Below are 23,617 nucleotides of genomic sequence, written 5' to 3' on the forward strand. Positions count from 1 at the left end.
TACACAATGGAGTATTTCTCAGCCATCAAAAAGAATGCATTTGAATCAGTTTTAATGAGGTGGATGAAATTGGAGCCAATTATACAGAGTGAAGTAAGCCAGAAAGAAGAACATCAATACCGTATATTAACGCATATATATGGAATTTAGAAAAATGGTAACCTAAACCCTGTATAAGAGACTGCAAAAGAGACATAGGCATTTAGAACAATCTTTGGGACTCTGTGGGAGAGGGTGAAGGTGGAATGATTGGAGAGAATGGAATTGTAGCATGTATATTATCATAAGTGACCAGTCCAGGTTCGACGCATAAATTTTCCTCTGTTCATTTTTTTGCATTTGTGCTTTTTTAATAAAATTCTCTTTTTTAGAAATAAAAAAATAAAAATAAAAACATTAAAAATTAAAAAAATAAATAAATAAATAAAAAGGAAGCTATTTTTTTTTTCTTGTCTAAATTAATAGTGATATGAAAGGAAAGAAAATCTTTGGACAAACTGTTCTTTCAAAATTTATATGAAAATAGTTTTTAACAGAATCCTAGAGATATTTATTCTTTTCCTCAGAGATGGTTTTCAGTTTTTGAAATGAACCCAAAACAGCATAAATAGTTGTATACTGACCAGAGATTATAGAAAATACCAATAGTTCTCTCTTTTTCTGTGTCTGTCTCTCTGTCTTTTATAACGTTTTTTGTGGCTTCTTGATTTACTGGTAACAATATAGCCTTGCTGTTGATTTTTCATTTTGGCATGTGTATATGCATGTCTATGCTATATGATTTCCCAGAGAGTTAAGTTTTCTATTTTCTTTAAATTTTAAGTGGATGATTGGATGATAAAGGTTTATTCTCTTTTTTGAGGTGGTAAAAAAGATTGTGCTGAATATAACTCCCATGGCTTTCAGTTGTCTCTTTTCTTTTTGTCAGTGTCCTTTAATATGAGTAAAGGTTCTCTTTCTTTGTTCTAAATAATTAAGAACTGACTACACAGAAAGCTTGTAATATGCGTTCACCACATGAACTTACTCATTAACATTAATGATGGCTGCTTCTTCATTGCCAATGAAACACTGCCGCCCACCTGCAGAGAAACTGTCTCTCAGGAGAACTGGAATGGGGCCAAGGCCAGTGCAGCAGGGTGTGGGGGTGGTGGTGCATGCTGACAGTTGGAACTCTGTTTAGAAGAATAGTCACAGAAACTGAGGGAGTGAAAGCTTCTAGGGAGGGAGCGATGACATAGTCAAATGGAGAAGGAAGGCAAAGGAAGGCAAAAACTAGATAATCCATTAAACAGGGCTATAAAGTTTCATTTGTGACTTTTACAATAACAACTTTAGGGGAGAGGAGGAGGGAGCTTCTTGATCTTCCCATTTTCTCTAGGTTATCACATTCATCCATCCTCAAGTTTTCAACCACCGCACTGAAGACTCACAAATCTCTTGTGCCAGCTAAGCTCTGTCCCTCCATCCTCAGATTTATATGTGCTTTCTGGGCTTACTGAATAGTCACACTCAGCAAGTCTGATCCCCCCGCCCCTGAAACCTGTCTCCTGTCTATATTCTCTTTCTTAGTTGGTGATTATCCATTCAGCCCCAACACCGGGATGCTGTCATCCTTTACTCTTCCTGCTTATTCACCTTCCACATCACATCAATGGCCAAGACCTACCAATTTTGCACCTAAATGTTTCTCAAATGTAATGTCTTCACCCTATCAACAGAGCCTTTATCAGGCTCTCATGATCTCTCAATGGACTAATGATACAGTCTCCTTAATTGATATAATCTTAAACCTGATTTTCACTTTTTCCCAGTGTATTTTTCACACAACCGATGGTGGCAGATACAAATGTAAATATGACCAGGCTGCCACCAAGGTTAAGTCTGTTTCCTGTTTTCTCTGTAACTTATAGAGGAAAATTATGCAACCAAGCATGTAATGCTAATAGGAGTCCTCCTATGGTGCAGCTGCAGCTTATCTCTCCAGTCTCTTACTTCTGCTCTGAAAAGAAGTGTTCCTGACACACAAAGCTCTTTCTTGCCTCTCAACTCATCCTATTTCTTCTGCTTCACATGCTACTTCAGAATTCATCTGAGTTGTCACCTTCTCCTACAATCTTCATTCTTCACTTGCTGGAATTGTTATTTAACTCTCCTCTGTGTCTGTCTATTTACTATGTGTACGATTCTACAGTTACACTTACCCAAACTTCTTGTAGTTATTAATTCAATACATATTTACTGAATGCCTACTCTATTCTGGGGAAATAGGATTCAAGAAGAAATACCCTAAATTATGAGACGATGTCTATTTAACCTTTAATCAATGTTTGGTTCAAAGTTAGGATCTCACTGAATATTTGATACATAAATAAGTATGATTTTGCAAAAGTGGATTGTAGAAATGTGTCCGTGAAATTATATAAAACCAGACTAGAGAGACAACTAATTCTGCTCTGCTGCAGGGTCAAGGCAGTCTGCTTGGCAGAAATCCATTGTTAAAAATAAGATTAGGATACAATTTAGTTGGGTTTTTTAAATGATAAGCTGAGCCTTAGATGTATAAAATTTGCTCAATAGCATGTGACTTTTTACGCATGAAATCAGAATTCAAATCTATGTCTGTTTGCCTTCAAAATGTATAATCTTTCCATTATGACTATAAGTGAAACAGAGACTCCAGCTATACTATGAGCCACCTTCACTCTGGTTTACTGACCTAGGTAGAGCTAGTTCGTACAGACTGGGTTTTTAGTTCCTAGAACTGATTAAGGCATTGATAGTAAAAAGTTAACTTAAATATGTAAACTAGTTTATACTAATATGTATGTTCACATATACATATATACAAATTTATATGAAAGTCAAAATTAATGTCATTCAACCCAGTTGTTCACATATCATATTGATTAATCTCTAGAGATAAAGCCAATATTTTTATGAATGTTAATTGACCAAATTTAACAACCGATAGTTTTTTCCCAGTGGCTCACAGGTAAAGAATCCACCTGCAATACAGGAGATGTGGGTTCATTCCCTGGGTGGAGAAAACCCTCTGGAGAAGGAAATGGCAACAAACTCCAGTACACTTGCCTGGGAAATCCCATGGACAGAGGAGCTATAGTCCATTGGGTTGCAAAAGAATCAAACATGACTAAACAACAAAACAAGTTATTTAAAAAGTAACAAAAGAAAATTCACACAAAGACCCACATACAAGCCCCCCCTCCCCCGCCACACACACACACACACACACATACCTCTTAAGTAATGTAGAGATATGGGGATTTGCCCCAAATGTCTAACAACAGTTAAGCTAGGTCAAAATTAAGAACATTTAAAGTGGTGCTGTTTATATTCAACTTTTCATTTTCCTATTTGTTTCTTGGTGCTATTAACTTGCTACCATCAATGAAAGAATGAAAGAAAAGTGAAAGTGAAGTCTCTCAGTTGTGTCCGACTCTTTGTGACCCTGTGGACTGTAGCCTACCAGGCTCCTCCATCCGTGGGATTCTCCAGGCAAGAGTATTGGAGTGGGCTGCCATTCCCTTCTCAAGGGATCTTCCTAACCCATGGATCGGACCCGGGTTTCCCACATTGGAGGCAGATGCTTTAACCTCTGAACCACCAGGGAAGACTTTAAAAGAGCTAAAGAATATGTTCATTTAAAATATCTTAATGAGGTTTGTTATCAAGTAGAATGGCCATAGCAAGCTTCTGTATCTTGTATATTTAAACAGACAGCTTTTATTCCAGTGAAAGAGATAGATTCCCTTCCTTCTAAGACAGTGAGAAAAGCTAAAATAAACTTGTTGTCCCAAAGGGAGAAATGATTCAACAATTGGAAAAATTGTTGCTGAAAAGATCTGTATTTTAAAAACAGCCTCAGTGATAAAGGAGTACGTCGAGGCTGTATATTGTCACCCAGATTATTTAACTAAAATGCAGAATAAGTGAAATGCTGAGCTGGATGAAGCACAAGCTGGAATCAAGATTGCTGGGAGAAATATCAATCACCTCAGATATGAAGATGACACCACCCTTATGGCAGAAAGCGAAGAAGAACTAAAGAACCTCTTGATGAAAGTGAAAGAGGACAGTGAAAAAGTTGGCTTAAAACTCAACATTCAGAAAACTAAGATCATGGCATCCGGTCCCATCACTTTATGGCAAATAGATGGGGAAACAATGGAAACAGTGAGAGATTTTATTTTGGGGGGCTCCAAAATCACTGCAGCTGGTGACTGCAGCCATAAAATTAAAAGACACTTGCTCCTTGGGAGAAATGTTATGACCAACCTAGACAACATATTAAAAAGCAGAGACATTAACTTTGCCAACAAAGGTCCACCTAATCAAAGCTATGGTTTTTCCAGTAGTCACGTATGGATATGAGAGTTGGACTATGAAGAATGCTGAATACTGAACAATTGGTGATTTTGAACTGTGGTGTTGGAGAAGACTCTTGAGAGTCCCTTGGACTGCAAGGAGATCCAACCAGTCAATCCTAAAGGAAATCAGTCCTGAATATTCATTGGAAGGACTGATGCTGAAGCTGAAACTCCAATACTTTGCCCACCTGATACAAATAACTGACTAACTGGAAAAGACCCTGATTCTGGGAAAGATTGAAGGTGGGAGAAGAAGGGGACGACAGAGGATGAAATGGTTGGATGTTATTACCGAATCGATGGACATGAGTCTGAGTAGGCTCTGGGAGTTGGTGATGGACAGGGAGGCCTGGCATGCTGAAGTCCATCAGGTCACAAAGAGTCAGACACAAGTGAGTGACTGAACTGACCTGAGGATAAAATGACTGAGTATTTATTGCAGTTGCCATCTAAGAAAAGAGCGCTTCTGTACAAGACATCCAATATTGCTAAAATGTACTGGAAGGGATTGTAAGTTTTCTCCTCCCCTACAGCTTCAATCTTATTTGATACTACCAGCATTTACTACCGTCTTATTTGGGTTTCACTTACCTTGGTCGTGGAGTATCTCTTCACAGCTGCTCCAGCAAAGTGCAGCCGCTGTACCTTACCTTGGACGAAGGGTATCTCCTCAAGGCTGCCCCTCCTGACCTTGAATGTGGAGTAGCTCCTCTCGACCCTCCTGTACCCGCAGAGCCACCGCCTCTTGGACGTGGGACAGCTCCTCTGGGCCACCGCCCTCACCTTGGGCGTGGGGTAGCTCCTCTCGGCCGCGGTTCTGCGCATGGTGGGTTGTGCTGGAGCGCCGCCAGGCCGGCGTCTCTCGTGTCTGCACCGCCGGGGCCGGCGTTTCTCCAAAATAAGATGGTAGGTATTGTGAGGGGGCATTAGAGGGCAGACACACTGAAATCATAATCACAAAAGACTAGTTGATCTGATCATATGGACCACAGCCCTGTCTAAGTCAATGAAACTAAGCCATGCCGTGTGGGGCCACCCAAGAAGGACGGGTCATGGTGGAGAGGTCTGACAGAATGTGGTCCACTGGAGAAGGGAGTGGCAAACCACTTCAGTATACTTGCCTTGAGAACCCCATGATCAGTATCAAAAGGAAAAATAGGATAGTGAATGAGGAATTCCCTAGGTAGGTGCCCAGTATGCTATTGGAGATCAGTGGAGAAATAACTCCAGAAAGAATGTAGGGATGGAGCCAAAGCGAAACAAATACCCAGCTGTGGATGTGACTGATGATAGAAGCAAGGTTCGATGCTGTAAAGATGAATATTGCATAGGAACCTGGAATGTTAGGTCCATGAATCAAGGCAAATTGGAAGTGGTCAAACAGGAGATGGCAAGAGTGAACATCGACATTCTAGGAATCAGTGAACTAAAATGGACTGGAATGGGTGAATTTAACTCAGATGACCATTATATCTACTACTGTGGGCAGGAATCCCTTAGAAGAAATGGAGTAGCCATCATGGTCAACAAAAGAGTCCGAAATGCAGTACTTGGATGCAATCTTTAAAATGACAGAATGATTTCTGTTCGTTTCCAAGGCAAACCATTCAATATTACAGTAATCCAAGCCTATGCCCCAACTAGTAATGCTGAAGAAGCCGAAGTTGAACAGTTCTATAAAGACCTACAAGACCTTTTAGAACTAACACCCAAAAAAGATGTCCTTTTCATTATAGGGGACTGGAATGCAAAAGTAGGAAGTCAAGAAACACCTGGAGTAACAGGCAAATTTGGCCTTAGGGCACGAAATGAAGCAGGGCAAAGGCTAATAGAGTTTTGCCAAGAGAACGCACTGGTCATAGCAAATACCCACTTCCAACAACACAAGAGAAGACTCTACACACGGACATCACCAGATGGTCAACACCGAAATCAGACTGATTATATTCTTTGCAGCTAAAGATGGAGAAGCTCTATACAGTTAGCAAAAACAAGACTAGGAGCTGACTGTGGCTCAGATCATGAACTCCTTATTGCCAAATTCAGACTTGAGTTGAGGAAAGTAGGGAAAACCACTAGACCATTCAGATATGACCTAAATCAAATCCCTTATGATTATACAGTGGAAGTAAGAAATAGATTTAAGGGTCTAGATCTGATAGATAGAGTGCCTGATGAACTCTAGACGAAGGTTCATGACATTGTACAGGAGACAGGGACCAAGACCATCCCCATGGAAAAGAAATGCAAAAAAGCAAAATGGCTGTCTGAGGAGGCCTTACAAATAGCTGTGAAAAGAAGAAAAGTGAAAAGCAAAGGAGGAAAGGAAAGATATAAGCATCTGAATGCAGAGTTCCAAAGAATAGCAAGGAGAGATAAGAAAGCCTTCCTTAGCGATCAATGCAAAGAAATAGAGGAAAACAACAGAATAGGAAAAACAAGAGATCTTTTCAAGAAAATTAGAGATTCCAAGGGAACATTTCATGCAAAGATGGGCTCGATAAAGGACAGAAATGGTATGGACCTAACAGAAGCAGAAGATATTAAGAAGACGTGGCAAGAATACACAGAAGAACTGTACACAAAAGATCTTCACAACCAAGATAATCACAATGGCGTGATCACTCACCTGGAACCAGACATCTTGGAATGTGAAGTCCAGTGGGCCTTAGAGAGCTTCATGACGAACAAAGCTAGTGGAGGTGATGGAATTCCAGTTGAGCTATTTCAAATCCTGAAAGATGATGCTGTGAAAGTGCTGCACTCAATATGCCAGCAAATTTGGAAAACTCAGCAGTGGCCACAGGACTGGAAAAGGTCAGTCTTCATTCCAATCCAAAGAAAGGGAATGCCAAAGAATGCTCAAACTACCGCACAATTGCACTCATCTCACACGCTAGTAAAGTCATGCTCAAAATTCTCCAAGCTAGGCTTCAGCAATATGTGAATTGTGAACTTCCAGATGTTCAAGCAGGTTTTAGAAAAGGCAGAGGCACCAGAGATCAAATTGCCAACATCCGCTGGATCATGGAGAAAGCAAGAGAGTTCCATAAAAACATCTATTTCTGCTTCATTGACTATGACAAAGCCTTTGACTGTGTGGATCATAATAAACTGTGGAAAATTCTGAAAGAGATGGGAATACCAGACCACCTGACCTGCCTCTTGAGAAACCTGTATGCAGGTCAGGGAGCAACAGTTAGAACTGGACATGGAACAACAGACTGGTTCCAAATAGGAAAAGGAGTACGTCAAGGTTGTATATTGTCACCCTGCTTATTTAACTTACATGCAGAGTACATCATGAGGAACGCTGGGCAGGAAGAAGCACAAGCTGGAATCAAGATTGCCAGGAGAAATATCAATAACCTCAGATATGCAGATAACACCACCCTTATGGCAGAAAGTGAAGAGGAACTCAAAGGCCTCTTGATGAAAATGAAAGAGGAGAGTGAAAATGTTGGCTTGAAGCTCAACATTCAGAAAACTCAGATCATGGCATCTGGTCCCATCACTTCATGGGAAATAGATGGGGAAACAGTGGAAACAGTGTCAGACTTTATTTTTTTGGGCTCCAAAATCACTGCGGATGCTGGTTGCAGCCATGAAATTAAAAGACTCTTACTCCTTGGAAGGAAAGTTATGACCAGCCTAGATAGCATATTAAAAAGCAGAGACATTACTTTGCCAACCAAGGTCCGTCTTGTCAAGACTATGGTTTTTCCCGTGGTCATGTATGGATGTGAGAGTTGGACTGAAGAAAGCTGATCGCCGAAGAATTGATGCTTTTGAACTGTGGTGCTGGAGAAGACTCTTGGGAGTCCCTGGGACTGCAAGGAGATCCAACCAGTCCATTCTAAAGGAGATCAATCCTGGGTGTGCATTGGAAGGACTGATGCTAAAGCTGAAATTCCAATACTTTGGCCACCTCATGCGACGAGTTGACTCACTGGAAAAGACTCTGATGCTAGGAAAGGTTGGGGGCAGGAGGAGAAGGGGACGACCGAGCATGAGATGGCTGGATGGCATCACCGACTCTGTGGACATGAGTTTGAGTGACCTCCGGGAGTTGGTGATGGACAGGGAGGCCTGGCGTGCTGTGATTCATGGGTCGCGGAGAGTCGGACATGACTGAGCGACTGAACTGAACTGAGCATTTACTATCTCCATACCTCTCACACCAGCCCACAGCTCCATTGCTGCTGGAGACCGTAAAGTGTTGTTGGATCATAAAATCCCTGCTTCTTTGACTGCCCATGTTACTGGCACCAAGTCTTAATGAGTCCTCTACCCAATGTGTCTCCCTCCTAACTCTTCCTGACATTGCCTTGACTAAAACTCTCATTATTATTCACCTACATATTTTCTCATTGTCCTTCTGCCTGCTTCTCTGGTCAGAGGTGCCAATTTCTCAAAAACAAAAATCTGAGTTAGTCCCTCCTTGATTATGAACATTTAAAGGGTGGATTATAATGTGAGGGATTAGTGTACAATCATTTAAAAACGCTCATAAATCCAAGCATCCCGTATTTTCTAGGACAAGGGCAAAGTTCAGGAGTGTTTCTCTTGGAATAAAATGTGCTTTTCAAGGCTCTTGTTCTTTTGTAGTATTTATCTGTTTTGGGGTGGTTTAGTCTCTCAGCCATGTCTGACTCTTTGCAACCCTTTGAACTGAAGCCCACCAGGCTCCTCTGTCCATGGGATTTCTCAGGCAAGAATACTGGAGTGGGTTGCCATTTTCTTCTCCAGGGAATCTTCCTGACCCAGTGATGGAACCAGCATCTATTGTGTCTCCTGCATTTTCAGTCTGGTTCTTTACTGACTAAACCACCAGAGACCCATCTATTTTTACTACATTGCATTTTATTTTTTGTGTGTATTTATAACCACTAGTTGAGTGTATGGGCTTCCTTGGTGGCTCAGATAGTTAAGAATTTGCCTGCAAGGCAGAGACCCATTTCAATCCCTGGGTCAGGAAGATCCCCTGGAGAAGGGAATGGCTACCCACTTCAATATTTTACCTGGAGAATCCCATGGACAGAGGATCCTGGTGGGCTACAGTCAGTGGGATTGCAAAGAGTCAGACATGACTGAGCGACTTTCATACACACAGTTGACTGTGTACTTGAGAAAAGGGATAATTTGTTATTCCTCTTTGGGTTCTGACATTGTGTTTGTCACTGAGTTGATGTTCAAGAGGGCTTCCCTGGTGGCTCAGATGGTAGAGAATCTGACTGAATGCAGGAGATCAGGGTTTTATCCCTGGGTCAGGAAGATCCCCTGGAGGAGGGCATGGCTACCCACTCTAGTATTCTTTCCCAGAAATGTCTATGTACAGGGGAGCCTGGAGAGCTATAGTACATGGGATCGCAAAGAGTTGGACACGGCTGAATGACTAACACACACACACAGATGTTCAAGAGATGCTCATTGAATATAAGCAGTCTGGAAGGAAGGGAAATGGGAAGGATAAAAAGGACAGAGAGAGGGAAGGAAGGAAAGAGGAGGGAGAGAGAAAGTAAAGAAAGAAGTGAATGAATGTCGTAATTGGACGCCTACAGTTTCACCAAGTGCCTACATTAGAATGATTTTTATTCTATTATTTTTGAATTGGCTCTTTTCTAACTAAAGATAATTGTTAACACCTAGTAAACTAAATAATTTTAAAAGCATTTTATTGTAATGTGCACAAAATAATTATTTATTTGAAACAGCTTTCATTTCCAAACTCCAAATGAGTTTGGAAATGCTGCAGCCTGAACAATTTCAAAGGGATTCAAAGCAAGAACTTCTAAGAAATCAGCCATTCAGTAACACCAACTCATTACACAATCACTTCCTTTCCCTGATGGAATCCATTTGTGCCAACATAGGGCATAAATAACACTCTCATTGTACATCAATAACCTTACATCAAACTTCTCAAGAAAACGGTTTATCTTTTCACAATTCACAGGCAACTCATACTTTTAACATCTGTAGTAGAAAAAAATAAAACACCTTATTCTTTCTAAGGAATTACATTTTGAGATCTAACCCATTCATATTCATGATGTTGTCACTGTGTCCTTAATATTTTAAGCCTGAGCATAAAGGTGATAATAAAATGTTAATCCAAATTATAGCGTGTTGCATTTATGTAGCAGTTCAGGGTTCACAAAGTGCTATAACATGTACTCAGATTTACTTGCATTCAGGTCCTTGCTCTTAAAATATAGTCACTGAGTCCAAGTCTTCCCTAACCCCTGTAGGATCATTATGATGGGCTGGAGGTTCCCCCTCTTTCTTTCACTTTCCCCTCCCAGACAGCCACCAGCTGTCAGTTATCACTATTGTCTTTCCCTTGCATAGATCTGATGGTACAGAGGGAACAATATGCTGCAATAGAAATAGCTTTGTGCCAAACAAAACTGAATTTGAATGCTGGTTTTGGCACTTTCTATACATATGACCTTGTAAAAGTTAACCTCCTAAATTTTCTCATCTACAAAGCAGAGATAATAACACCTTCCTCGCAACATTGTTGCAAGAAGGAGATTCACATGCTTTAAAATCTAGATTAGTGCCTTGCACCTGTATAATAAGCACTCAAGAAATGGCACTATCATTATTTGCCACCCACCCCTGCCTCAGAATTTTCATGAAAGAACAACTATTTACTGAGAAAATACCATGTGTCAGGCATTGCATTATACACTGCAGATGCTGCAGAAACCAAAGAAGCTTACGGTCTAGTAATCCCAAAACAGGGGCATCCAGGCTTCAGTAGAGATTAATACAGAATGTTGTGAAAATATCCACAAATAGAGCATGTAAACCAGTCTTAAGCTGTAACCAGAAAGGTGAGAGGGCCTGAGCTTGAAGAAGAGGGTTGAGGGGAAATGGGGGAGGGTGGGGTGGAAGCAAGCATCAGCTGGAGACCTGGCATTTACAAAAGAAGAGCAGGTGGATACAGAATCTGATGCTGCTCAGTGTAACTAAAGATGTGGTCCCACAGGATGGCAGGAGGGAAGGTATGAGAAAGAAACAAGAGACGGGAATGACAAGATGAGACTCTAGAGAGGTAAAGGGCATTAAAGCTGTATTGAGAAACTTGGACTGTCCCAAAGAGAGGAGAGAGCCGCTGAATACAGTACAGGCCAGAGATGGACTTGCTCACATTTGCTTTTTTAGAAGTAGCATGGCATGACCTATCACAGAGGTCCTTAACCTAGTCCATAAAGCCATGCATGGGCTTCCGGTGATTTGCAGGCTTCTTGAAATTGACTGCAAATGTGTATGTTTGTGTAGATGTGTGTGTGTGCGTGTGTTTCTAGAGAGAGTATCGGTAAGGTTGACTCAAAAATGATTAAGAATCACCATCTGAACACCTCCTGTGGGATAAAGTCTTGATTGCTTTTATTTTTAATTTTTATTGGAGTACAGCTCCGGGAGTTCGTGATGGACAGGGAAGCCTAGGGTACTTCAGTCCATGGGGTCGCAAAGAGTCAGATACGACTGAGTGACTGAACTGAACTGAACTCCTTTACAATGTTGTATTATTTTCTGCTGTATAGAAAAGTGAATCAGTCATATGTATACATATATATATATATATATACTATTATAGTCCTTCTTTTTTGAATTTCCTTTTCATTTAGGTCACCATGGAGCATTTCATGTTCTGATTAAAATCTGCATTTCCTATCCACCTCCACAAAGCTTAGAAAAGAGTCACTTTTAATTTTTTGCCATTCCTAACATTCCTCTGGGCCTTTCCTCTTATTACAGCTTCCTGAACTGCCCTACTTTTCCCAATCTACCCCCACTTCCCCACCCTGCCTTCTGCTCACAGAACCTCTTCTCTTTCAAAGCTTGGATGGACTGTTTCTTTCTTCTCTAGAAATTCCCTCTATCCCTTCCCCATTCTTCTCTAGCATAAGCACAAGTCAGAGTCATAGAGTTCCGATCACCAAGCTAGAATGAGGGAGAGACAAATAGACCAGTGGACCACAGATAGAAAATCTGAAGCTCTGTTGGAAATCCAACAGAATTTGTGTTGCAAATCAGTGGAAAAAATAATGCCCTATTTTTTAAAATGGAACAACTGGTCATCTATAAAGAGAAAAGAATGGATCCTTACTTCACTTCATTCTCAAAAATAAATCCCAAATGAGTCAAATCAAAGCATTAAAACTTTTAGGAGGGAAAAAATAGGAGACCATCTGCACACACTAAAACTGAGAGATAAATTGGACTATTGTAAATGTCTTTTTATCAAAAACTACCATAAAAAGAATGGAATAATGAGCCATATATTGAGAGAACTGTCAAAAAATTCATATTCAGAATATATGATGAACTCTTTCAAATGAATAAAACACGAAACAGTGTTCAGTTTTTTTAGTAATAGATAAAATGTGTTACCATTTTACATACCACATATTGGAAAAAATAGTCTGAAAATGTCAAATTTTGGAAATAATGTGAGGAAATGAGAATTCTTATCCATGTTAATAGGACTTTAAATTGTTACAGTCACATTGGAAAAACAAAATTCTATTATTAGTAAATGTGAATGTATGCCTACTGCCTCAGAGAAACATTTGTATATGTGCACTAGGAGATATATACACACACTTAGCAACATTGTTCAAAAAATTGGAAATAACGCAAAAGTCTATGAACAGTAGAATACATGAGAAGATTGTGTTATGTGAAGCATAAAGTAGTAAAGATGAATGAGTGGATTATATACATTAACATGGAATAATGTTAAAACACAGTATTGAATGAAAAGATCAAGCTGCAAAAGAAAGTATACCCCCATTATTTCATTTACATAAAGATTAACAGACAAAACTCAGCAGTATGTAAGTTTAGGATTACTAGTATAAAGATTCGGAGAAGGCAATGGCAAGCCACTCCAGTACTCTTGCCTAGAAAATCCCATGGATGGAGGAGCCTGGTAGGCTGCAGTCCGTGGGGTCGCTAAGGGTCGGACACGACTGAGCGACTTCACTTTCACTTTTCACTTTCACACATTGGAGAAGGAAATGGCAACCCACTCCAGTGTTCTTGCCTGGAGAATCCCAGGGACGGGGGAGCCTGGTGGGCTTCCGTCTGTGGGGTCACACAGAGTCGGACACGACTGAAGTGACTCAGGAGGAGGAGGAGGAGTATAAAGATTAACAGACAAATCTTAACAGTATCTATGTTTAGGATTACTAGACCTGTGGTAAAAGGAGAGAGAATGAGAAATTGGTTACTTTAGTGGATCAGGTAGGTGACAAGAGACATGGTTTGGAGGAGAATAAAGTAGCTTTCTTAAACTGATTTTAGGAATATGGTTCTTTGTTTTATCATCATAATTTAAAAAATGTATTATATACATTCCTGTGTATATAGATTTCACAGTAAAAAAAAAATTAAAAAGATAAAGATCATTATAAGATACATACAATGACCTGGAAATGATGTGGTTCCTCTGTTTAAGGAGCTCCCCGTCTGGGGCTTATTTCCTGCTTCATAGACCACTGTGGGTTGTGAGGGACTTGTTTCTTTATTGTTCCTATTGAGTTGAACAGGACTGAGTGACTGAACTGAGACTGGTACTACATTCTGTTAATATTTTTCTGTCTTTTTAATCTGCATGCTTATTTAACTCTTCCATTTTCATCCAAAATATTATTTGCACCCGTTAACCAACATCTTCCCATTTCTCCCACCATTCTTCTCTATATTTCTATGAGTTCAATTTTTTTAGACCCCACATACAAGTGAAATCATACAGAAAATATTTATTTTTCTCTGCCTGACTTATTTCACTTTGCATAAATGCCTTCAAGTTTCATCCATTTTGTCACAAAGATGGGACTTCATCTTTTTATGGATGAATAATATTCCACTGTGTATACAGTTGACTCTTGAACAACGTAGGGATTATGGGCACAGACCCCCACATAGTTGTAAGTCTGTATATTGTCCTCCCTTGGTATCTATGTGGGATTGGTTTCAGACTTGCCACAGATAGCAAAATCTGTGGATGCTCAAGTTCCATAGTTGGTCTCTAGATCCATGGTTCCATATGTGAGGATTCAATCAATCATGGATTCTGTAGCACATATTGTGTGTGTGTGTATAGATCTCAAATATTTATCCATTCATCTGCTTATAACACAGATTTTTCTATGTCTTGTCTACAGGGAGCATGGGGATGCAAACATATCTTCAAGATAACATTTTTACTTCCTTTGTATATATACCCAGAAATGGGATTACTGTATCATATGGTAGTTCTGTTTTTAATATCTTGAGGCTCCTCCCTGCTGGTTTTCATGATGACTCTGCCAATTTACATTCCCACCAACAAGGTACACAGTTTCCCTTTTCTCTCCATCTTTGCCATCATTTCTTGTGTCTTGTCTTTTTAATGATAACAAGTGTGAGTTCTTATCTCATTGTGCTTTTGATTTGCATTTCCCTGATGACTGGTGATGACAAGCTTCTTTTCATGTACCTATTGGCCATCTGTATGTTTTCTTTGGAAAAGTGTCTATTCAAATATTTTGCCAATTTTTTAATTAGAATTTTTACTATTGAGATGTATAAATTTTGTGTATATTTTGGATATTAACCCCATTTCAGATGAAGATTTACAGGTATTTTCTCCCATTCTGTATGTTTTATTTCTGCTCTTCACTTCTTTTGCTCTGCACAAACTTTTTGGTTTCATGTAGTCCTACTTGTTTATTTTTGCTTTTGTTGCCTGTGCTTTTGGTGTCATAAACAAAAAAATCTTTGCCAATACCAATGTCAAGGAGATTTTCCCCTATCTTTTATTGTAGAAATTCTACAGTTTCAGGTCTTATATTTAAGGCAGCAATTCATTTTGAGCTATTTCTGTGATTGATATAAGATAGGAGTACAATTTCATTCTTCCACTTGCAGTTATCCAGTTTTCCCAACACCATTCATTGAAGTGCCTGTCCTTTCCACATTGCATCTTTTTGGCTCCCTTGTCAAATATTAATTGACCATACATAAGGGGGTTCATTTCTGGGCTCTCAGTTCTAATCCATTCATCTACATATCTATTTTTATGCCACTACCATACTTTTTTTTATTTTGACCTACGTTGATGTTTTAATCCCACAAGCAGACATTTTGTTTTTGTTTTATTCTTTTTTTCTCCCTATCTTTTTTATTCATTCTCTTCTTCCTTCCTCCCTTTCTCCCTCTCTCTTTTCCCTTCTTGCCTTCCTTCCCTCCCTCTTTCCTTTCCTCCTTTCTCTCTCCCTTCATTCTCACCTCACTCAAGACTGAGAAAGTCATATATTCACCACTAACTCTTTTTGCAGAACCCAGATTTTTTCCTTCCCTTACTGAAGTATCACCCTTAGGAGAACCCAACTGTGTATAGAGTGGTCTCTCAGCCAGTCTCCAACCTCTGTTGAGACCCCAAGCAGTCTTCTATCTTCCACTGGCAAAAAAAAAAAAAACAAACACCCTTAGTCTTCAGCCACCAGAAACCAACATATACCACCAGTTCAGTTCAGTTCAGTTCAGTCGCTCAGTCGTGTCCAACTCTCCGCAACCCCATGAATCACAGCACGCCAGGCCTCCCTGTCCATCACCAACTCCCGGAGTTCACTCAAACTCATGTCCACAGAGTCGATGATGCCATCCAGCCATCTCATTCTCGGTCGTCCCCTTCTCCTCCCGCCACCAACCTTTCCCAGCATGAGAGTCTTTTCCAGTGAGTCAGCTCATCGCATGAGGTGGCCAAAGTATTGGAGTTTCAGCTTTAGCATCAGTCCTTCCAATGAACACCCAGGATTGATCTCCCTTAGAATGGACTGGTTGGATCTCCTTGCAGTACAAGAGACTCTCAAGATTCTTCTCCAACACCACAGTTCAAAAGCATCAATTCTTTGGCCACCAGAGCAGAAGCTAAATACAGACCTACTCAACTCTGTGTAGTAACATTTTCTTGCTATTCTGGAGTTAGAGAAATTCCAGTATTTTTCAGCCAGGGCTCAGCTATGGATTAAAGGAATGTGTGTGTGTGTGTAATTCATTGCCCTAAAAAGTTTTCCTTTGAATATTTAGTCTACCAAGCTGAAAATAGGAATTGATGGGAATCTCATGTCCTTATGCTCAGTGTTGAAATAGACCATATCATATAATAGGTGTTCAATAAACATAGTTTAAATTCATATACATGTTGTGCTACTGCTGCTAAGTCGCTTCAGTCATGTCCTACTCTGTGCGACCCCATAGATGGCAGCCCACCAGGCTCCCCCATCCCTGGGATTCTCCAGGCAAGAACCGTGAAGTGGGTTGCCATTTCCTTCTCCAATGCATGAAAGTGAAAAGGGAAAGTGAAGTCGCTCAGCCCTGTCTGACTCTTAGCCACCCCATGGACTGCAGCCTACCAGTCTCCTCCGTCCATGGGATTTTCCAGGCAAGGGTCCTGGAGTGGGTTGCCATGTTGTAGAATAAGAGAATTCCCTCCACAATCCTAATATCCTCATTCTGTCAAGCATATATTTGAAACTAGTTTGAGTTATACAGTCTTTGAATTTAGAGTATCTTTAGACACTACAAATACATTTTCCCTCTTTAGCCTTTATCTCGTTATCTTGTGCTGGCTCTTAGGTGATACACATTTTTTAATTACTTCTTCCAGATAAACTTTCATGATTCAACCTCATCACTATGCTCCATGTAAATTCAAGCAAACTTCTACCAGTGTGTTTTCATTACATCTGATAATTACGTTAGCATAGTCTTTTCACATCATATTTAATATCGAAATATTACCCTGTAAGCTGATCAACTGAACTCAATTGCTGTGTCTTATTCATTTTATATCCCTTGGACTTAGCATATTTTTCAGTTTTGTGGCAGATATCAGTGAATGGTTTTACATAAATTAATAAATAACACTTTTTAGAATGTGTGTTTTTGGTCTTAATGTTTTATATTCAACAGTTAGGCCTTTCTCTTTTGTATCAGCTCCCTTACAAACACCTAACAATTCCTCTTTGGAGTCAGTAATTTAAATTATAGTCTTCTCAAACCAGTTTCTGTCACAGTTAAATTGCTTCCATCAGTCCAAGAAAAAGAACACTTTAGTACTCAAATATTTTAAGACTCAAAACAATTTTTTGAAATTGGAAATATCATTAGTAAATTAAAGACAGAATAACCATAATCATTAAGAGTTTTACTTTAATCAGCTATTAATTATAGTTGCTGTTTTATGGTATACTGAAGAATTTATGATAATTCTTAACTGGACATGGAACAACAGACTGGTTCCAAATAGGAAAAGGAGTACGTCAAGGTTGTATATTGTCACCCTGCTTATTTAACTTATATGCAGAGTACATCATGAGGAACGCTGGGCTGGAAGAAGCACACGCTGGAATCAAGATTGCCGGTAGAAATATCAATAACCTCAGATATGCAGATGACACCACCCTTATGGCAGAAAGTGAAGAGGAACTAAAAAGCCTCTTGATGAAATTGAAAGAGGAGAGTGAAAAGGTTGGCTTAAAGCTCAACATTCAGAAAACTCAGATCATGGCATCTGGTCCCATCACTTCATGGGAAATAGATGGGGAAACAGTGGAAACAGTGTCAGACTTTATTTTTTTGGGCTCCAAAATCACTGCAGATGCTGATTGCAGCCATGAAATTAAAAGATGCTTACTCCTTGGAAGGGAAGTTATGACTAACCTAGATAGCATATCAAAAAGCAAAACATTACTTTGTCATGTATGGATGTGAGAGTTGGACTGTGAAGAAAGCTGAGTGCCGAAGATTGATGCTTTTGAAGTGTGGTGCTGGAGAAGACTCTTGAGAGTCCCTTGGACTGCAAGGAGATCCAATTAGTCCATTCTAGAGGAGATCAATCCTGAGTGTTGATTGGAAGGACTGATGCTAAAGCTGAAACTGCAATACTTTGGCCACCTCATGCGAAGAGTTGACTCACTGGAAAAGACTCTGATGCTGGGAGGAATTGGAGACAGGAGAAGAAGGGGACGACAGAGGATGAATTGGCTGGATGGCATCACCAACTTGATAGACATGAGTTTGAGTGAACTCCGGGAGTTGGTGATGGACAGGGAGGCCTGGTGTGCTGTGATTCATGGGGTCGCAAAGAGGCAGACACGACTGAGCCACTGAACTGAACTGAACTAACTTACCTCATTTTCATTCAAAGTTTGAATATTTAAAGAATCCTTCAGTTCACTGAACTAACTTACCTCATTTTCATTCAAAGTTTGAATATTTAAAGAATCCTTCAGTTCAGTTCAGTTCAGTCGCTCAGTCGTGTCCGACTCTTTGCAACCCCATGAAACACAGCATGCCAGGCCTCCCTGTCCATCACCAACTCCCAGAGTTAACTCAAACTCATATCCCTCGAGTCGGTGATGCCATCCAGCCAATTCATCCTCTGTCGTCCCCTTCTTCTCCTGCCCCCAATCCCTCCCAGCATCAGAGTCTTTTCCAGTGAGTCAACTCTTCACATGAGGTGGCCAAAGTATTGGAGTTTCAGCTTTAGCATCAGTCCTTTCAATGAACACCCAGGATTGATCTCCTTTAGAATGAACTGGTTGGATCTCCTTGCAGTCCAAGGGACTCTCAAGAGTCTTCTTCAGCACCCCAGTTCAAAAGCATCAATTATTCAGTGTTCAGCTTTCTTCACAGTCCAACTCTCACATCCATACATGACCACAGGAAAAACCATAGCCTTGACTAGACGGACATTTGTTGGCAAAGTAATGTCTCTGCTTTTTAATATGCTATCTAGGTTAGTCATAACTTTCCTTCCAAGGAGTAAGCGTCTTTTAATTTCATGGCAGAAATCAGCATCTGCAATGATTTTGGAGCCCAAAAAAATAAAGTCTGACACTGTTTCCACTGTTTCCCCATCTATTTCCCATGAAGTGATGGGACCAGATGCCATGATCTTTGTTTTCTGAATGTTGAGCTTCAAGCCAACCTTTTCACTCTTCTCTTTCACTTTCATCAAGAGGCTTTTTAGTTCCTCTTCACTTCCTGCCGAAAGGGTGGTGTCATCTGCATATCTGAGGTTATTGATATTTCTGCCGGCAATCTTGATTCCAGCGTGTGCTTCTTCCAGCCCAGGGTTTCTCATGATGTACTCTGCCTATAAGTTAAATAAGCAGGGTGACAATATACAACCTTGACGTACTCCTTTTCCTATTTGGAACCAGTGTGTTGTTCCATGTCCAGTTATAACTGTAGCTTCCTGACCTGCATACAGGTTTCTCAAGAGGTAGGTCAGGTGGTCTGAGAATCCCATCTCTTTCAGAATTTTCCACAGTTTATTGTGATCCACACAGTCAAAGCGGAGAAGGCAATGGCAAGCCACTCCAGTACTCTTGCCTAGAAAATCCCATGGATGGAGGAGCCTGGTAGGCTGCAGTCCGTGGAGTTGCTAAGGGTCGGACTCGACTGGGCAACTTCACTTTCACTTTTCACTTTCACACATTGGAGAAGGAAATGGCAACCCACTCCAGTGTTCCTGCCTGGAGAGTCCCAGGGATGGGGGAGCCTGGTGGGCTTCCGTTTATGGGGTCACAAAGAGTCGGACATGACTGAAGTGACTTAGCAGCAGTAGCAGCACACAGTCAAAGGCTTTGGCATAGTCGATGAAGCAGAAATACATGTTTTTCTGGAACTCTCTTGCTTTCTCCATGATCCAGCAGATGTTGGCAATTTGATCTCTGGTTCCTCTGCCTTTTCTAAAACCTGCTTGAACATCTGGAAGTTCACGGTTCACATATTGCTGAAGCCTGGCTTGGAGAATTTTGAGCATGACTTTACTAGCGTGTGAGATGAGTGCAATTGTGCAGTAGTTTGAGCATTCTTTGGCTTTGTCTTTCTTTGGGATTGGGATGAAGACTGACCTTTTCCAGTCCTGTAGCCACTGCTGAGTTTTCCAAATTTGCTGGCATATTGAGTGCAGCACTTCCACAGCATCATCTTTCAGGATTTGAAATAGCTCAACTGGAATTCCATCACCACCACTAGCTTTGTTCATAGTGATGCTTTCTAAGGCCCACTTGACTTCACATTCCAAAATGTCTGGCTCTAGGTCAGTGATCACGCCCTCGTGATTATCTTGGTCGTGAAGATCTTTTTTGTACAGTTCTTCTGTGTATTCTTGCCACCTCTTCTTAATATCTTCTGCTTCTGTTAGGTCCACACCATTTCTGTCCTTAAGATGCCTTAATTTCTTTGCCACCTTATAGACATCATGACTCATATTCAAGAGTTCACTGCTTTGTTTATTAAATTTAGATTCCATTGAGATTTTTTGTCTATCTGAATTTTCCAAACCAGTGAAGTACCACTTAAGCTGGAACTTAGCACTTTCCTCATTTTCACTTTACTTATCTAAGTATACTTTCAAATATGTTTATTCAACATAGAGTATGCGTAGGGCACTATGTCAGTCACTTTGTCATATACAAAGGTGAAATAAATTGACACCAAGATGAATGAGACGTGACGTCTCTACCTCATCATCTAGAAAAGTAAGGAATAGATTATTATGCAAGTATATATATATTTATGTATTAACATGTAACTATTAGTGAAGACTAACAGTTATTATGCTCTTCATTCCCTTCCGTTCAGTTGCTCAGTCGTGTCCGATTCTTTGTGACCCCGTGGACTGTAGCCTACCAGGCTTCTCCATCCATGGGATTCTCCAGGCAAGAATACTGGAGTGGGTTACCATCTCCTTCTCCAGGGGATCTTCCCGACCCAGGGATCGAACCCGGGTTCCGCATTGGAGGCAGATGCTTTAACCTCTGAGCCACCAGGGAAGCCCAATGTTCTTACTATGTGCCAAATATAGTTTTACATTTTTACAAGTAATTCATTTTATCAAATCCAATGTTATTGATTATAAGACACAGCATTATTATACTATCATGAAGGGAAAAAAACACTGCTTTAAAAATATAACAATCTAGATTGGGAGATGAATCCCAAATATCAAAGATGTTAATATGTGAAAAAGTGCAAGACTTAAAATTGATGACAGGAATTTGAGGTAAAAAATCTGCCTACCAATGCAGGAGACATAAGAGATGCACATTCGATCCCTGAATAAGGAAGATCACCTGGAGGAGGGCATTGCAACCAACTCCAGTATTCTTGCCTGGAGAATCCCATCTACAGAAGAGCCTGGCATGCTACAGTCCAAAGGGTTGCAGAGTTGGGCATGACTGAAGTGACTTAGCATGCACGCACACACACACAAAGTAACTCATTTAATTCTCTTAACAATCCTTCAAGTAAGGTAATGTTATTATCCCCATTTTACAGAAGAGGAAATCGAGAGTTCAGAGATGTCAGGTAACTTTCCCAAGATCATTCAGCTAGTAAGTAGAGAAGTGGGGATTGAATACACATCAGTCTGATCCAATGCCACGGTCTTAACAACTGTACCATAACTATCTTGGATCTCTTATGTAATAGTGTGATCAGAAATTCCCAAACCTTTTCTTCCTGATGTCTGCTGCTGCTGCGTCACTTCAGTCGTGTCCGACTCTGTGTGACCCCATAGACAGAAGCCTACCAGGGTCCCCCGTCCCCGGGATTCTCCAGGCAAGAACACTGGAGTGGGTTGCCATTTCCTTCTCCAATGTGTGAAAGTGAAAAGAGAAAGTGAAGTCGCTCAGTCGTGTCCGACCCCTAGCGACCCCATGGACTGCAGCCAACGAGGCTCCTCCATCCATGGGATTTTCTAGGCAAGAGTACTGGAGTGGCTAACCATTGCCTTCTCCCTGATGTAGCTTCATTTAAAATTGAAGAAGAATGTAGCCATTATTAATTCTTGAGATAAGCTGAGGCTGAGCATTTTGTTGAGAAACTAAGACTTGAATTTACAGATTGAAAAAAAAAGAATGTTTTGAAAATAATTTATCTGAATTTTGCATAAAGTGGTTATAATATACCAAGCAGTAACTAATCCAACTTATCAGTATCAACTGAGATTGATAGAGTTGATTTAAAAATATATGTATCTGCAGCAATAACTAATCACATTGAATATAGTACAATGGTCTTAATAGAATGATAGACTGGACAAAATTTAAGTTAACTTTGGCCATGAGTGTAGACATTTTTTTTTTCCTATGTATTAAGGGAAAATTAGTAGTCAGTGGAAACTGTCCGTTGAAATTCTCTTTTCTAGATTTTGTAAAGTAAGTAGCAACATTACTATGGAGAATATTGAAATTCTAGCACTAAATGCGGAGAAGGCAATGGCAAGCCACTCCAGTACTCTTGCCTAGAAAATCCCATGGATGGAGGAGCCTGGTGGGCTGTAGTCCGTGGGGTCGCTGAGGGTCGGACACGACTGAGCGACTTCACTTTCACTTTTCACTTTCACACATTGGAGAAGGAAATGGCAACCCACTCCAGTGTTCTTGCCTGGAGAATCCCAGGGATGGGGGAGCCTGGTGGGCTTCCGTCTATGGGGTCACACAGAGTCGGACACGACTGAAGTGACTTAGCAGCAGCAGCAGCACTAAATGAGCTTTGTACGGAGCCAAATATGACAAACATATTTATCCTAAATAATAACTAACACAATCTATTTTTTTAAAAAACTGAGTTAATAAATAATAACCATGTACTATATAAATTATGAATTATGTGTGAGAACAAGCAATAGTTAAATGTATTGTTTGCCAGTTGCATAGTCATGGGTACCAGAGACTTCATCTGTGGAAATTCAGAAAAACAGAATTAGAAATGTTAAACAGAAAAGATCTCATTAAGATAATTCTTTCAGAAATGAATAAGAAATTTCAGTCCCAGCTGTTGAAATCTTGAGTAGTCAAGGTGAGATGGACATAGCGAAAAAAATCTAACTGCATTATTTCCAGAAACATGGTACTGGAAACACCTACATAAAAAATAACCAGATCACTATTATTTATTCGGTTTTCCTGGTGGCTCATATGATAAAGAATCTACCTGCAATGCGGTAGTCTCAGGTTCCGACCCTGAGTAAGGAAGATCCCCTGGAGAAGCTACTGGCTACCCATTCCAGTATTCTTGCCTGGAAAATCCCTATCAGGTTACGGTCCATGGGGTTGCAGAGTCAGACATGACTGAGCAACTAACTTGAAACTTGAGAACTAACTAACTAACAACTGACTAACTTGGAACTAACTTAATAAAAATGA

General features: G+C 40.2%; 1 protein-coding gene across 4 annotated transcripts in view; it reads left to right on the top strand.

Moving 5' to 3' along the window:
• LRRC7 (leucine rich repeat containing 7) overlaps positions 1–23,617 on the top strand; it is a 503,703-nt gene that overhangs the window by 125,921 nt on the left and 354,165 nt on the right. The window lies entirely within an intron of this gene.

This window comes from Moschus berezovskii, chromosome 4, assembly GCF_049115385.1.
Source record: "Moschus berezovskii isolate FMDL1 chromosome 4, NW_MosBer_1.0, whole genome shotgun sequence".
Lineage (NCBI taxonomy): Eukaryota > Metazoa > Chordata > Mammalia > Artiodactyla > Moschidae > Moschus > Moschus berezovskii.